Consider the following 17,628-nt stretch of genomic DNA (forward strand, 5'->3'; position numbering starts at 1 on the left):
ACCAGTGGCAGCTCATACATGACACCTGCCAATAGAAGAAGAAAAATATGGAGCACTCACTCAGGTCTTGCTGCTGTAGACTTCTTTATTCGTTCATAAGAACAGGTGCGGGAGACAAGGTATTGGGGAGGCAGGAGGAGAGACGCGGGGGTACAGAGCGACGGTCCGTTATCGCGCCGAGGCGCTTCGTCAGGCTCAGGTGAAGTGACGTGCCGGAAAGGGGAGTGTTATAACACAGGTAAGTTACCATGGTTACACAGGTAAACTGTTCAACAATTAACAAGTGGTTATACACACAGTTAAATATATCACATCATAGCACTGTATTCTGATTTCTCATTAAGGCCTATTGGGCCAATAGCATTGGTACGGGTTATCCATCTAGCTTCATTCCGTTACAATACTTGTTGTTTATTCAAACTTCGTTCTGAATGCTCGATTATTTCGATCACTGAAAACGAAAACTGGCTGGGATAATTTTTTATTTTTTTTTTACATGCTTACTTTCTTTTTTATTATTTCATTTTTTTTCTTCTTTTATTTTACCATTCATCTTCTTTCCTGTAATACTTTTTAATGTTGATTGTGTTGACATAACATTTTGCATACTTGCTTTTTTTCTTTTTGTTAACAATTTTGAAAAACTTGAAAAATAAAAATTTTATAAAAAAAACAAAAAAAAGAAAACTGGCTGGGATCACCATTGTGAACGGCTTGCATGTGTGCTATCCATCTGCTAGCTCCCACTCCAGTGCGAAGGGAACAAATATGTTCCCTTATTCTGTGAAAGAGTGGTCTAATTGTTTTGCCGATGTTAAAACCGGCACAAGTGCAGGTTAAACAATAAACCACATAAGGGGTTCGACAAGTAGCAAACTGTCGTACGTGTATTATTTGGCCCCCTAAACATAACACTTTATTTTTACTATTGAATTTGCAAAAATTGCAAGCTCCACAAGTATGGTTGCCTAGTGGACGGGTGTCCATGAGCCAGTTGTTTTTAGAGTTGTTTTTATTTTTCTGTTTGTTGATGTAGTTGTGTATCGTCATATTTTTATGGTAAGTGTCGATTGGACGTTGACTCGTGATCCCCTCCAAATCTCTATCTTGTTGTAAGATATACCAATTGTTGTTGATAGCTTGTTTTATAGCTTCATTCATAGGGGTATTTTTAAATATGAATGTGAATCTTTGTAGGGTGTCAGATTTCTGTTTGTTCTTTTTCAGCAATTTTGAGCGAGGGATAGCTGCTACTTTTTCCCTAGCTTCCTTAAGTATTTTATGGGGATACCCTCGCTGCCATAAGCGTGTTTCTAATTCTTTGGCTTGTTCATTAAACTTTTCTTCTGTATTATTTATCCTTTTTAGACGGATCAGCTGACTGACAGGTATACTATTCATGGTGTGTGTGGGATGGGACGAAGCGTAATGGAGAATAGAATTCCTGGAGGTAGACTTACGGTATCCTGAGGTCACCATAGTGTAATTAACGTTGTCAGTTTTGACATCGAGGAATTCCAAATTTTGATTACCACAGATGTAAACGTCATGTTCATAGTATTTACATTATTTAGGTGGGTTACAAAGGCAGAGAATTGGGCTTCCGTCCCATCCCACACCACGAAGATATCATTTACGAATCTAAGATAAAGTTGGAGGGAGGCGTATGGGTTGGAGGTAGTGTACACGAAGTTGCGCTGAAAAATGGCCAATTATACATTAGCAAAAGCACAAGATATGGGAGTACCAATAGCAGTACCATGGGATTGTTTGAACCACTGTTTATTGTACTGGAAACAATTGTGGTGTCAAATAAATGATACTGAATTTGTAATGAACTGTATGAATTGCTGGGATTTGTTGGAGCCGAGTAAGAATTCATGGAGAGCCTGGACACCCGCATCCTGTGGGATGCGGGTGTACAGGCTCTCCACGTCAATAGATGCCAAGGCGTAACCTGGTTGCCAATGGAAACTACAAAGTCTGTCAATGAGATCACCTGTATCTCTGACGTCCAACGGAATTTCTGGAAGGAGTGGGGAGATTAGCCAGTCTATGTAGGATGATAAAAAAAAGAGGTAGGAGACCCAATGCTGGAGACTATAGGTCGACCGGGAGGGGGACTAACTGGTTTGTGGATTTTGGGGACCATATACCATTTAGGTTTGGTAGGGGATTCAGGTATAAGTTGTTCTGCCTGTTTATCGGTTAGAATATGATTTTCTGTGTGTTTCCGTAGCAGAGCGGGTAAGTTGGAGATGATGGTGTTGGTAGGGTCCTGTTCTAATTTTTTATATACCATAATATTGCCCAATTGATTCTGAACTTCATTTTCATAGTCTTGTTTTAACCATAGCACAACTGCACCTCCCTTGTCTGCATTTGAGACCACAATATCTTCCTTCCCAGAGAGCCACTTAAGGGCTTCTTCTTCATCTGCTGGGATGATCCCACTCGGACGGTGATAAATTAGAGCCAGGATTACGGGTCATTCCATTGCTTCATTTCCTACAACAGATGGTGGAAACGATTGCTGGTCAGGGCACTGGAGTCGTGGCGCCTACATCTAATGGCCACATGAGCCCTGTGGGGGCTGAACTGGAAGAGGAGGAGGAGGGGAACAGTGGAGCACAGGCAAGGTTTTGTGAAATAGGTGGTTTTTATAGTCATCTGACAGGAGAGGAGGAGCAGGAGCAGCCTTTGGAGATACAGGGTGATGAGGAAGATGAGACAGAGGACCCAGACACACCGTGGCAGTATGCAGTAGAGATGGAGTCAGGGCGTCCCTCCGAGTCACTTGCACAAATGGCATGATGCATGCTCGCTTGAGTGGTAACTGTAGAATTGTCACCATTTGGCAGGATGACTTCTGGCTCCCCCCCTTGTTGGACCCTCGCTACCGGCACAAAATGGGGGCCTTTTTTTTTACAATCACTGAGAGGGAGGACAAAATAACCTACTACAGAGACATCCTACATAGTAAGTTGGCCGATGCCTATCTCTGTCATCGTTCATCCTCTCGCAGGTCTGACTCGGGGGGCCCTCTGCACTCACGTTCCACTGCCATGGCTGCTGGGGAGGGGTGGGGTGGCAGGAGCAGTACCAGCTCCATCAGCAGCAGCCTGAGTCTACCGTCGCTGATGAGTAGCTTTCTTCACCTGCATAGTGAAGCAACTCATCAGCAGTAGGTAGACCTTGAGCGGGACCTAAACCAGCAGGTGGTGACATACCTTGACATGACCCGGCCAACACACTTTGAAGATCCGCTGGACTTCTGGGCAGCCAAACTGGATTTGTGGCCGCAACCTGGAAAAGATGTCCTGCCCAGCCAGTAGTGTGCCATCACAGCGGGTGTTTAGGGGCCATAGTAACCCCAAGGAGAACTCATCTGTCTACCAAAAATGTGGAGAGACTGACCTTTGTCAAGATGAATCAAGCTTGGATCAGCCGGGATTTCCACCACCAATGCCAGATGCATCAGAGTAGATTGTTGCTTCCCAGTTACAGAAATTCCTCTGCCTCAGACCACAAGTATTGAGGATATGCATTAGCTACTGTAGAACTTAACTTTTCTTAGGATAAAATATATGGACCCAAAATATCATCCTAAAAAGGGGGGGCCCACACAGGAAACTCTCCCTATTTCCACCTAAAAACCCTGGGAAATGGCAGTGTTTTTAGGTGAAAATAAGGAGAGGTTCCTGTGTGGGCCACCCTTTTTAAGGCGAGTAACACTTTCCAAAGAAGGGAATTAATATGGCCAGAGTAGGGCCTTGCAGGGGAAGTTTTTACTCCCACCTGTTACAATGGACCATACGTTGTTCCCTTCTACCTTTTAGAGTTCTTTGCATCACATCAATACTTGGTGGTGTAGGGGGCACATGGTGTTTTTTGCACACATTTCCTTTTGTTAGTTTTCAAATAATTATTGGGTCCATATATTTTATCCTAAGAATAATATTAAAAGTTATGTTTTACGTAATGCATATCCTCAATACTTACTTGTGCACACCAACACTTGTAAAAAGTGTTCTTCTGCCTACCTGAATCAGCTACTTTTCTGATCCTGCCACCCGCCTGATGCTACACATCTGAGGCCGAGTGCTCCCTCTCTCACACACATTCGTCACCTGATACTGTTATTGGCACCCAGCGCCCCACTCTGTCACCGGGTCACTTTCAGGACTCCTGTTGCTGCTGATGCCACCTCAATCCTGTGTCATTCTGCCACCATATTTTCTCCAAATCCTGATGCCACCTCCAGGCTGTGTCATTCTGCAACCATATGTTTTCCTCATGCTGATGCCACCTCCAGGCTGTGTCATTCTGCCACCATGTGTTCTCATGCTGATGCCACCTCCAGGCTGTGTCATTCAGCCATTATATGGTCTCCTCATGCTTCCGTCACCTCCTGGCTATGTCATTCTGCCACTATATGGTCTTCTCATGCTGCCGCCACCTCCAGGCTGTGTCATTCAGCCACTTTATGGTCTCCTCCTGCTTCCGCCACCTCCAGACTGTGTCATTCTGCCACTATATGGTCTCCTCATGCTGCCACCACCTATATGGTGTTTCATTCTGCCGCCATGTGGTCTCATCATGCTGCTAGCACATTAAATTACAATTTTATGTTCATCCTCTATTTAAAATGTTAAATTTACTTTAAAAAAATATCTTTAATCTTTTCAATTGTGAGCCCTATGGTCTCCTCAGGCTGCTTCCACCTCTAGGCTCTGTTATTGTGCGCCATGTGATCTTGTTATATTCATCTTGTAGTAGTAATTATACACTATTGGAGCTGAAAATACTGCAGCCGCTGGCAGGCTGTGTCATTCTGCCGCCATTTGGTCTCCACTGGCTCATGTTAGTTTTTAACTCCTTAAGGATGCAGGGTTTTCCCGTTTTTTGCATTTTCATTTTTTCCTCATCACCTTCTAAAAATCATAATGCTTTCAATTTTGCACATAAAATTCCATATGATTGCTTATGTTTTGTGCCACCAATTGTACTTTGCAATGACATTAGTCATTTTACCCAAAAATCCACAGCAAAATGGGAAAAAAAATAATTGTGCGATAAAATTTAAAAAAAATATATAATTTTGTAACTTTTGGGGGTTTCCGTTTCTACGTAGTGCATTTTTCGGTAAAAATAACACCTTATCTTTATTCTGTAGGTCCATATGGTTAAAATGATAGCCAATTTATATAGGTTGGATATTGTCGTACTTCGGGAAAAAATCATAACTACATGCAGGAAAATTTATACGTTAAAAATTCTCATCTTCTAACCCCTATAACTTTTTTATTTTTCCGCATACAGGCCACACACTGCACACACTGATCTCTTACCCTGATCCCTGAAAAGTCATAACTTTGCATGGATCAGCATTCTAGGGGCTCGATTGCTCAAGCCTGTAGCTCAGGCTTGGAGCAATCAAACGCCGATCGGACGCGACGGAGCAAGGTAAGAGGGTCTCCGCTCGCATCTTAGCTGATCGGGATATCGCGATTTTAAGCGTTTACTTTCATTTTTAGAAGTTGACCGCCGTGTCTAAAGGGTTAATAGCGCGTGACACAAGGATCGTGCCGCATGCTATTAGCCCATGGTCCCGGCTATTGTTAGCAGCCGGGACTGACCCGGTGGGATGCGGGGTCATGGTGTGTACAGGTACGTCCTTCGTCCTGAAGGAGTTAATAGCTATTCGACCCAAATAAATTCAGATCAAACTAAATTTTATAAGAAATTTAGGCTAATCCGACAAATACAATTTTTCATAAATTTGATCATTTCTAGTCCTCATATGTTATCTCTGGAATTACCACAAGAATCCAAAGAAACAGGTTGGACAGAGAAAATTAAACCATAACTGATTAACCCCTTCAGGACCAAGCCCATTTTGGCCTTAAGGACCAGAGCGTTTTTTGCACATCTGACCACTGTCACTTTAAACATTAATAACTCTGGAATGCTTTTAGTTATCATTCTGATTCTGAGATTGTTTTTTCGTGACATATTCTACTTTAACATGGTGGTAAATTTTTGTGGTAACTTGCATCCTTTCCTTGTGAAAAATCCTAAAATTTGATGAAAAATTTGAAAATTTTGCATTTTTCTAACTTTGAAGCTCTCTGCTTGTAAGGAAAATGGATATTACAAATAAAAAAATTTTTTATTCACATATACAATAGGTCTACTTTATGTCTGCATCATAAAAGTGACGAGTTTTTACTTTTGGAAGACACCAGAGGGCTTCAAAGTTCAGCAGCAATTTTCCAATTTTTCACAAAATTTTCAAACTCACTATTTTTCAGGGACCAGTTCAGGTTTGAAGTGGATTTGAAGGGTCTTCTTATTAGAAATACCCCACAAAAGACCCCATTATAAAAACTGCACCCCCCAAAGTATTCAAAATGACATTCAGTCATCATTTTAACCCTTTAGGTGTTTCACAGGAATAGAAGCAAAGTGAAGGAGAAAATTCACAATCTTCATTTTTTACACTCGCATGTTCTTGTAGACCCAATTTTTAAATTTTTACAAGGGGTAAAAGGAGAAAATGTATACTTATATTTGTAGCCCAATTTCTCTCGAGTAAGCACATACCTCATATGTCTATGTAAAGTGTTCGACGGGCGCAGTAGAGGGCTCAGAAGGGAAAGAGCGATAAGGGGATTTTGGAGAGTACGTTTTTCTGAAATGGTTTTTGGGGGCATGTTGCATTTAGGAAGCCCTTATGGTGCCAGAACAGCAAAAAACCCTCACATGGCATACCATTTTGGAAACTAGACCCCTTGAGGTACCTAACAAGGAATAAAGTGAGCCTTAATACCCCACAGGTGTTTCACGACTTTTGCATATGTAAAAAAAAAAAATTTTTTTTACCAAAATGTGTGTTTCCCCCCAAATTTCACATTTTTCCAAGGGTCAATAGCAGGAAATACCCCCCAATATTTGTAACCCCTTCTCTTCTGAGTATGGAGGTACCCCATAAGTTGACCTGAAGTTCACTATGGGTGAACTACAATGCTCAGAAGAGAAGGAGTCATATTTGGCTTTTTGAGAGCAAATTTTGCTCGGGGGGCATGTCGCATTTAGGAAGCCCCTATGGTGCCAGAACAGCAAAAAATACCCACATGACAAACCATTTTGGAAACTAGACCCCTTGAGGAATGTAATAAGGAATAAAGTGAGCCTTATTACCCCACAGGTGTTTCATGACTTTTGCATATGTAAAAAAAAAAAAAAAAAATTTCCACTAAAATGTGTTTCCCCCCTAATTTCACCTTTTTGCAAGGGTTAATAGCAGAAAATACCCCCCAAAATTTGTAACCCCATCTCTTCTGAGTATGGAGGTACCCCATAAGTTGACCTCAAGTGCACTATGGGCGAACTACAATGCTCAGAAGAGAAGGAGTCATATTTGGCTTTTTGAGAGCAAATTTTGCTCGGGGGGCATGTCGCATTTAGGAAGCCCCTAAGGTGCCAGAACAGCAAAAAAAAACACACATGGCATACCATTTTGGAAACTAGACCCCTTGAGGAACGTAACAAGGGGTACAGTGAGCATTTGCCCCCCACTGGTGTCTGACAGATCTTTGGAACAGTGGGCTGTACAAGTTTTAATTTTCATGGACCACTGTTCCAAAGATCCCTCAGACACCTGTGGGGGGTAAATTCTCACTGCACCCCTCATTACATTCCGTGAGGGGTGTTGTTTCCGAAATGGGGTCACATGTGGGGTTTTGTTTTTTTTGCGTTTGTCAAAACCGCTGTAACAATCAGCCACCCCTGTGCAAATCACCTCAAATGTACATGGTGCGCTCTCCCTTCTGGGCCTTGTTGTGCGCCCCCAGAGCACTTTGCGCTCACATATGGGGTATCTCCGTAGTCGGGAGAAATTGCGTTACAAATTTTGGGGGACTTTTTTCCCTTTTACCTCTTGTGAAAATGTAAAGTAGGCAACATCAGCATGTTAGTGTAAAGGGCAACATCAGCATGTTAGTGTAAAAAATAAAAAATGTTTACACTAACATTCTGGTGTAGACCCCAACATTTCCTTTTCATGAAGGGTTAAAGAAGAAAAAGCCCCCCCAAACCTTGTAACGCAATTTCTCCCGAGTACAGCGATACCCCATATGTCGCCCTAAACTGTTGCCCTGAAATACGACAGGGCTCCAAAGTGAGAGCGCCATGTGCATTTGAGGCCTAAATTAGGGATTTGCATAGGGGTGGACATAGGGGTATTCTACGCCAGTGATTCCCAAACAGGGTGCCTCCAGCTGTTACAAAACTCCCAGCATGCCTGGACAGTCAACGGGTGTCCGACAATACTGGGAGTTGTTGTTTTTCAACAGCTGGAGGCTCTGCTTTGGAAACAGTGGTGTACCGGACGTTCTTATTGGGGGAGGGGGGCTGTGTAAGGGTATGTGTATACGTAGTGTTTTTAACTTTTTATTTTATTTTGTGTTAGTGTAGTGTTTTTAGGGTACAGTCACATGGGCGGGGGATTACAGCGAGTTTCCCAGCGCAAAATTTGCTGCATCTCAAGATGCGAGAAACCCACTGTAAAAGCCTCGCCCATGTGAATGTACCCTGTACATTCACGGGGGTGGCGTGGCGGGGGGGGGGGGGGGGAAGGTGGGGGGCTTGCATCAGCTGTTGCAAAACCACAACTCCCAGCATGCATGGTCTGTTAGTGCATGCTGGGAGTCATAGTTTTGCAACAGCTGGAGGCACACAGGTTAGGGAACACTGAGTTAGAAACAGACAATGTTTCCCAACCAGTGTGTCTCCAGTTGTTGCAAAACTACAACTCCCAGCATGCCCAGACAGCTGAAGGGCATGCTGGGAGTTGTAGTTCGGCAACATCTGAAGGGCCAGATGTTGCTGAACTAAAACTCCCAGCATGCCTGGACAGTCAGTGCATACTGGGAGTTGTAGTTTTGCAACAGCTGGAAGAGCACAGATTGGAGACCATTATACAATGGTCTCCAAACTGGGGCCCTCCAGATGTTGCAAAACTACAACTCCCAGCATGCATGGTCTTTTAGTGCATGCTGGGAGTTATAGTTTTGCAACAGCTGGAGGCACACAGGTTAGGAAACACTGAGTTAGAAACAATGTTTCCCAACCAGTGTGTCTCCAGCTGTTGCAAAACTACAACTCCCAGCATGCCCAGACAGCTGAAGGGCATGCTGGGAGTTGTAGTTCGGCAACATCTGAAGGGCCAGATGTTGCTGAACTAAAACTCCCAGCATGCCTGGACAGTCAGTGCATGCTGGGAGTTGTAGTTTTGCAACAGCTGGAAGAGCACAGATTGGAGACCATTATACAATGGTCTCGAAACAGTGGCCCTCCAGATGTTGCAAAACTACAACTCCCAGCATGCCCAGACAGCCAAAGGCTGTCTAGGCATGCTGGGAGTTGTAGTTTTCAGACTCCTAGAAGCAGCAGTGAAGATCTTCACTGCTGCCTCTGAGGACTACATACTTACCCGTCGCTGCTCGTCCACGTGGCCGGTCCCGCGCTGCTCCTCGGTCCCGCCGCTGGATCAGGTAAGTCCGCCGGTCCCCACGTGTTCCCCCCGAATGCCGCAGGTCCCCGCGAGCCCCTGCAGCCTTCGTCCCCCGTTCTGCCCGACTTCCAGGGGCGGGCAGTGCGGGGGATCTGAACTTTCACCCCAGATCACTGTGATTGGTCCACAGGGACCAATCACAGTGATCGCTGACCAGGACCATCAATTGATGGTCCTGGGGGTGAAGCAGAAGTTGTCCCCTGCTGGAAACAGCGGGACTTCTGCCAGTTAACCCGTGCGATGCTGCGCATCGCCGGGTTAACTGCATGTCATTTATAAACGCCGGGATGCGCGAACGCACTGCACAACCCGGCGTTTATATATGACATTCTGCGGGAAGGGGTTAAATGAAACATTCAAAGTTTCATACGCAGTTACGCAGTACCAGCCGTGCTTACTTACATGTGCATGGCTTGATGTTTTCGACAAGCATTTGATAACAGCAGGATCTACCCAGTATCCTTCCCGGGTAAGGCCTGTATGACTGAGAGGGAGTACAAACTGACACACTAATTGTACCGCTCTGTGCCACCACCTCCAGACTGTGCCATTGTGCCACCATATGGTCTCCTCATACTGCTGCCACATCCAGGCTCTGTCATTGTGCTGCCATGGGATCTTGTTATGTTGATTTTGTAGTTTGACAGTATTTTTTCAAAGTAAATGCTTCAGGCACCCAAGACACTCTTAAGCATGGGGGGGAGGGGGGGCTGAGAGGCTGGGACAGGCGGTAGCTGGCCTCGCGGCAAACCGCCAGCTAGATTTTAAGATACAAGTACGAGCTTTTTCACTGCTGCAACTTATAGCAGTATGTGCCCACTCATGCAACGGCGCAGAAGCTGAATGTGCTCCTGCCAAGTTGCTGGTACTGCAGTCCCTCCCTTTTAAAGTGGACACTCAGTCATGAGCATGGGGTTGCCCGTAGAGGCAGGGGCTGGGACAGACGGTAGCTTGCCTTGCGGCAGACCGCTAGCTCGATTTTAAGATACAAGTACAAGCTTTTTCACTGCTGCAACTTATACACTTCAACAATTATACACTATTGGAGCTGGAATTACCGCAGCTGCTGGCACCAGACTTGCCCTCCAATGGGTCCTCAAAAAAGGATTTAAAGTTTGCTAATTCACTAGGCTCTGTCATTGTGCCACTGTGTGGCAGTGATTCTAATCGTTAATTTCTAACGATAATTTGTTTTCCCTTAGTCCTAACAGTAGCACAGATGGGGTATTCCACCCCCCGCGAACTGGTAGGACAGATGGAAGTTTTATTGAACCTAATTAAACAATCAGTAAGACACACCCACAACCCCCTGTATAAGTAAGAGGGTCATCCTCTGCCTCATTGTGTAGTAACAAGAAGAACTAAAGGTAAATAATAGAAGAAAATAACTTAACTAGGGAGGGAAAGTTGTGCTACTGTTAGGACTAAGGGAAAACAAATTATCGTTAGAAATTAACGATTCCCTTACGTCCTAACCAGTAGCACAGATGGGGAAATGGCAAGCAGAAACCCTATGAGGGAGGGCTCTCATGCCTGACGGCAGATAATACTGTCCGTCCAAATGAGGAAAAATCGGCCAATCTACTGTCAAGTCTGTAGTGGGTGATAAATGTGGAGAGTGAACTCCAGGAAGCAGCTTTGCATATATGTTCCAAGGGAACAAGACTCCTTTCCGCAAAGGAGGTAGATACAGACCTGGTGGAATGAGCTTTTACAAACTCAGGAGGCTCCTTACCTTGGGATACCATGGCAATACGAATGGCATCTTTTACCCATCTACTGATGGAGGGCTTTGAAGCTTTAAGACCTCTCTTGGGTCCTGAAAAGAGAATTAGCAGATTTTCATCCTTCCGAAACTCCAAAGATCTTCTTATATAGATCTGGAGACATCTCGAGATATCTAGGCAATGAAGAGCACTATCTTCATTGGAGGATGGAGGAGGAGAAAATACTGGCAGGGATATAACTTGATTTATATTTTGGAATGATGGAACCTTAGGTATAAAGGATGGCATGAATCTGAGTAACACTCGATCCGGCAAAAATTTAGTATATGGTTCAAGTGCCGAGAGCGCTTGAAGTTCCCCAATCCTTTTGGCTGAAGTGATTGCCAGTAAAAAAGTTATTTTAATGGTAACAAACTTCATGTCCACCTCCTCCAAGGGCTCAAAGGGGGGAGATGCTAACCCCTTGAGCACCGTCGATAAGTCCCAAGCTGGGACAGGTTGTATAATTGTAGGTTTTAACCTTGAGGATCCCCTCAAGAATATTTTGACTAGTGGGTCTTGAGACAATGGTTTATTGAGAAAGGCAGAGATGGCTGATACCTGAACTCTGAGTGTGGAAGGAGATAGATTCTTGTCTAATCCCTCCTGGAGAAAGTTGAGGATTGTGGCAACAGCTGGATTCTGTCCAGGTAGTTGTTTCTTGGAGCACCAAGACTGAAAAGTTGTCCAAATTCTTTTATAGGCTCTGTTAGTGGACTCCGCTCTGGAATGCGAGAGGGTATTCAAGACCGCACTAGAAAGCCCTTCTAGATGTGGAAGGGACTGGTCAACCTCCAGGCTGTCAGGTTGAACATTTGAAGATTTGAGCAGCTGTGAGTGTCCCCCGACACTAGTGCTTGCTCTGGGGGAAGCCTCCAGAATTGTCCCCGACTCATTTGCAAGAGTTGGGTAAACCAAGCTCTCTTGGGCCAAAATGGAATTATGGCTATGACAGAGGCTTGGTCCTGCCTGATTTTCATCAATACCCTTGGGATCAAGGAAATTGGAGGGAAGATGTAGGCCAGCCTGAACCTCCATGGGATTGAGAGAGCATCGATTGCTACTGGGTTGTCTTCCCTGTACAGGGAACAAAATCTCACCACTTTGGTGTTGAACCTTGTTGCCATAAGATCTATTTCTGGCATACCTCACCTGAGTATTATTTGTTTGAACATCTCTGGATGGAGAGACCATTCTCCAGTTGAAAGTCCTCTGCTCAGGCGGTCGGCGATCACATTGAGAGATCCCCAAATGTGAACTGCCGACAGGTGGGTTAGGTTCCTCTCTGCCCAATCCAAGATCAGACCCACCTCTCTGAGGAGGCTTTGTGATCGAGTGCCTCCCTGCTTGTTGATGTACAATACAGCCGTCATGCTGTCTGATTGGATCTTTACTGCTTTCCCTTGAAGAAGAGAAGCAAAGTGGAGGAGTGCTAATCTGATGGCTCGAATCTCGAGGAGATTGGAGGTTAACCCTCTCTCCTGAGGAGACCAAGATCCCCGCACTAACAGATCCAAGAGATGCGCTCCCCAACCTACAAGGGACGCGTCGGTAGTAAGTATGATCCAAGGGGGTTGGATCATTGACTTGCCGTCCTCGAGGTGAGACCACCATCTGAGAGAGGACCTGACTCGATAAGACAGGGAGTGGCACTTGTTTAGGCCCGAGGGCCTGAGATTCCAAGTGGCGAGCACCTCTGATTGAAGAGGGCGTAGATGCCAAAGAGCCCAAGGAACCGCATCCACGGTAGCGGACATAAGTCCCAACATCCGCATGAGAGTGCGAATGGAAACTCTCCGGGGTACAGAGAGAAAAAGGGCCAATTCCTGCACCCGAGATTTCCTCTCGGGAGAGAGGTAGAGTGTCATGGAGATTGAGTCGACTATGAAGCCGAGAAACCTCACTGAGGTAGTAGGGAGGAAATTGGATTTGGCCCAATTGACTATCCACCCTAACTGGTGAAGGAAGGATACTGCTAGTTGCAGATGTTGGGACAGGATCGCAGAAGAAGGAGCTCTGAGGAGCCAATCGTCTAGGTAGGGAACGATGCTGAGCCCCTGGAGCCTTAGAGCAGCGACTACCGCTACCACCACTTTGGTAAATGTGTGTGGGGCCGAAGAAATTCCAAACGGGAGGGCTACAAACTGGAGGTGTTTTAGAACTCCCCCTACCTGAACTGCGATCCTTAGATACTTTCTGGATACCGGATGAATAGGAATATGAAGGTAAGCATCCTTTAGATCCAGAGTAGCCAGGTAATCCCCTGGCGAGATGAGGTTGACCACAGATTGAATAGTTTCCATACGAAAGCGTTTGTGCTTCACATACTGATTGAGATATCTCAGATCTATAATCATCCGCCAGTCTCCTGTTACCTTGGGAACTAGGAAGACTGGAGAATAAATTCCTGACCCCCGTTCTGAAAGAGGAACTTCCTCTAAGGCATTCTTCTGGATGTATTCCAGAATGTAGGTTTCTAGCGCCCCCTGTTTGATTGGTGAAAAAACTCTTGTATCTAACACATAATTGGATGGGGGAATTGATTCGAGGTCTATCGAATAACCATCCGAGATTAATCTCAGGACCCAAGGATCCTGAATGTGGAGGGACCAGGCGCTTGAAAAGTGGTGAAGACGACCACCAACTGGAATCTGGGGGGCAGGATGGAAAACTGGAAAGGTCACCTCGGCAAGGAACCCAGAGCTTCGTAGAAGCCCGCAGTCAGAGCTTTCTGTTGTCTTTGGAGCCACGGGAGCGTTTTCCGCCCCGGCGTTGATTACCCCATTCTCTCTGAGGCTTAGGCTGGGGGGCTGATCCGCCCCCAGAACGCCGGCCTCGACCACGAAAGGAGGAATAAGGAAGGGACTTGCCTTTCTTGTCAGAAAGTCCCTCCATAATGCGGTCCAGCTCAGCTCCGAAAAGAATGCCGGGTTCGTAAGGCATAGCACATAAGGTGTTCTTGGAAGAGTTGTCAACCTTCCAAGGTTTTAACCATAGAGGACGTCGTCCAGCGGAAGCCAGGGCCATAGACTTGGAGGCCAATTTAAGATGCTGGGTGGAAGCATCGCACAAAAAATCAACGGCCAGATTGGACGTCTTGAAGGATGAAAGAATTTCATCTCTAGGAACCCCCTGGTCCAAATCCGACTGGATGTTGGAAAGACGGGTCTTCAAAAAGTTTGCTACCTCAGAGCAAGCTATCGCCACTGATGCAGACGCAGAAGCAGTGGAGTAGGAGCGCCTCATGGCACAGTCAGCCTTCCGATCCATTGGATCCTGCAAGGAAGACCCATCCTCGGCAGGGACCACTGTCCTCTTGGACAGTTTGGCAACTGCCATGTCAACCTTAGGGACAGGGCCCCAGGAAGAAAGCTGAGATTCCTGTATAGGAAACATGGTCTTAAATCTTTTAGTTAAGACCGGACCATTTTCTGTTTTTTTCCATTCCGTTCTAAGCACGGACAGAAGGGTATCATCCGCTTTAAAGACCCTAGGTCCCTTAGAGGCGGAGGTAGAGGCTTCCCCGGGATCAACATCCTGGTCCCCCGACCGGATGGATCTCAGAAGACGCTGGGTCTTTTCCAGCGGAAAAAAATAAGATGCAGTGACCTCCTCATCCGAAGAGGAGGACTTGGATTCTTCTCTCTCCTGATCCACAGACATCTCCATTCTGGGAGGTGAAGAAGGTCTGGCGCGTTTCTGAGAGACAACGTGTTTCAGCTCCTCAATAGAGGCTTGCATAGCCGACATGTTAGAGGAGACCCACACATACATATCCTGGACTGTAGGTTCAGTCTGATGGGAAGGTAGAGACTTAGCCCTACAAGGAGGGCACCTGGAAAATTCATAATTATCCTCCAGGGGAGTATTGCAGTCATGGCAAAAGAGGTGCTTGCGCTTGGCGGATCTTTTTGCCAAGCCTTCACGATCCCCTGAGCCCTCGGTCGACATATCTAGGTAAATATGAGAGGAGTGATTAGATAATGTAGCGGCAAGAAAAAATTGCGGCTAGCTAAAATATAATAAAAATACCCAAGTTCTCAGCAAGAGACCAGGTAAGAGAGATAGGGAAACAGTAGTATCCGCAAGGATGCACTACTAAGACTCAAAAAGACAGGACTGTGGAAGTACCAACAGCTCTGCGCTCTAGGAGGCTGAATGGCAGCCTAGGGGGAGTTTAAATATCCTCCTGGCTGGCGCCAAAACAAGACTCCGCCCACAAGGCGGAGTTGCAGAAAGAGAAATCCTGTCTTACAAAAAACAGGAGAAAAAGGAACCCTATTAGTTAGAGGGTTATAGAAGAGGCTCCTCGCTCGGTTTCGCCGCATTATTGGCAAAAACGGCGCAAAAAACCGAGCCGGGAGCGAAAGAGAGAAACAGGAAGTGACGTCAGACGCCGCTGACGCACTTCCGGCCGGGGCCGCGATTGGAGTCGCGGCTCCGAGGATAGGAGCAGATGGGCTCGCAAACTAAGCCCAGAACTGCAAGTAAGAGAAACCCCCCCCCTCCAACAGGAGTAAGGGGGTCACCATCTGTCCCACTGTCCGGGAGGACAGAAAAAAACACAATGAGGCAGAGGATGACCCTCTTACTTATACAGGGGGTTGTGGGTGTGTCTTACTGATTGTTTAATTAGGTTCAATAAAACTTCCATCTGTCCTACCAGTTCGCGGGGGGTGGAATACCCCATCTGTGCTACTGGTTAGGACGTAAGGGAATAGCAACGTCTGTGATCTGCATGTCATACTGAAAAACAGTATTATTTCACTAACACAGCACACTCCCTATATGTATTACGACAAGGCAAAGTGATATACACCCCTATTGAGGCTCTCTGTTGCCCGGAAACAGCCTTTTTTTAATAGTGATTCGCCTGAAATAAATTCTGATTGAACCAAATTTTTTCGGTAAATTCTGCAAATCGTCCGAATCAAATTTTTAACAAATTTGCTCATCTCTAGTTAGAACAAGTGAGCAGAAAAGCATGGCTGACAAAGACAATATTATAGACTCATACTGTAAGTTTGGTCTCACTAAGCGTTCTCTTCTCCCAGCTAGTTATAGTTAGATTGGGATCTGAACACTTAGGAGGAGATTTATCAAAACCTGTGCAGAGGAAAAGTTGTCCAGTTGCCCATAGCAACCAATCAGATAGCTTCTTTCATTTTTCACAGGCCTTCATAAAGGAAAGAAGCAAGCTATTGGTTGCTATGGACAACTAAGCAAGTTTTCCTCTGCACAGGCTTTGATAAATCTCCCCCTTAGATCCTGACCATTTAATACTTTTGACATGTATCTACAACATATCAAAAGTTTTTTTTAAAGGGAAAGTGCCCATTAAATCTCCAGAGGCATCACATTTCCTTTACCATAAGAACTGTAAATCTTTGGAGCAGTCTACCTCAGGAGCTGGTCACAGCAAAAATATTTGAGGGCTTAAAAACAGGCTTAGACAAATTCTTAGAACAAAATATTGTTAATGCATATGTAGAATTTTTGTCTATTGTTGCCCACAACCCCTTCCTCTACCCGTATCCTTTCTATTTATCCTTCTTGTTTGAAATTGATTAAAGGACATCTGCAGCGAAACAGGGTCTTGGCATTGCCGCGCTGTGCGACGGCTAATGCGCGTAGCATTAGAGAACTCGACGGACACACCCTTTTAGAGATACATGGAGAGGGCGTGTCGGCCGCAACGTCATGCTGTGGCCAGCACGCCTCCTGCACGGGAGAACTGCGGCAGAGCCAGGGCCCCATACAGGAGATTGTGGGGTCCCAGCATTCGGACCACCCACGATCAGACACTTATCCCCTATTCTGTGGAATAATGGATAATTTATTTTTTTGCTGCAGATTTCCTTTAACAAGTGCCTTTTTTCAACCATACTATGTAACTATGTAACTATCTATGCCACTTTCAGCTCACTCAGCATGGCAACTGGGTACTGCTTCTACCTTAAGTGGAATTTTCCTACATAAACCATACTAGTGAATCCAACAGGTCATTTCTATTCTTAATAGCGTGCTGTCAACATCCTTGCATGCTTTTGCCCGTTCCTGTGTCAGATTTCTCTTTCAGGGATTTCATGCAAATCTGGTACAGGACCAATTCCTCCATCTGCCTAGTAGTGTCCTACCAGAAGTCTACTGCTTTTCACACAGGTTTTTTCTGGCTATTTATTTATTTATTTTTGAAAACTTCAACTGCAGTTTTTGAGCCAAAGTCAAAAGTGGATCCAGTAGGAAGGAAAAGTATAAGTCTTTGCATTATATTTCTCATTCCGT

General features: G+C 45.3%; 1 protein-coding gene across 10 annotated transcripts in view; it reads left to right on the top strand.

The window, feature by feature from the left end:
• LOC130290823 (diacylglycerol kinase eta-like) overlaps positions 1-17,628 on the top strand; it is a 1,161,394-nt gene that overhangs the window by 781,078 nt on the left and 362,688 nt on the right. The gene's annotated exons all lie outside the window — the stretch shown is intronic.

Source organism: Hyla sarda, chromosome 9 (assembly GCF_029499605.1).
Source record: "Hyla sarda isolate aHylSar1 chromosome 9, aHylSar1.hap1, whole genome shotgun sequence".
NCBI lineage: Eukaryota > Metazoa > Chordata > Amphibia > Anura > Hylidae > Hyla > Hyla sarda.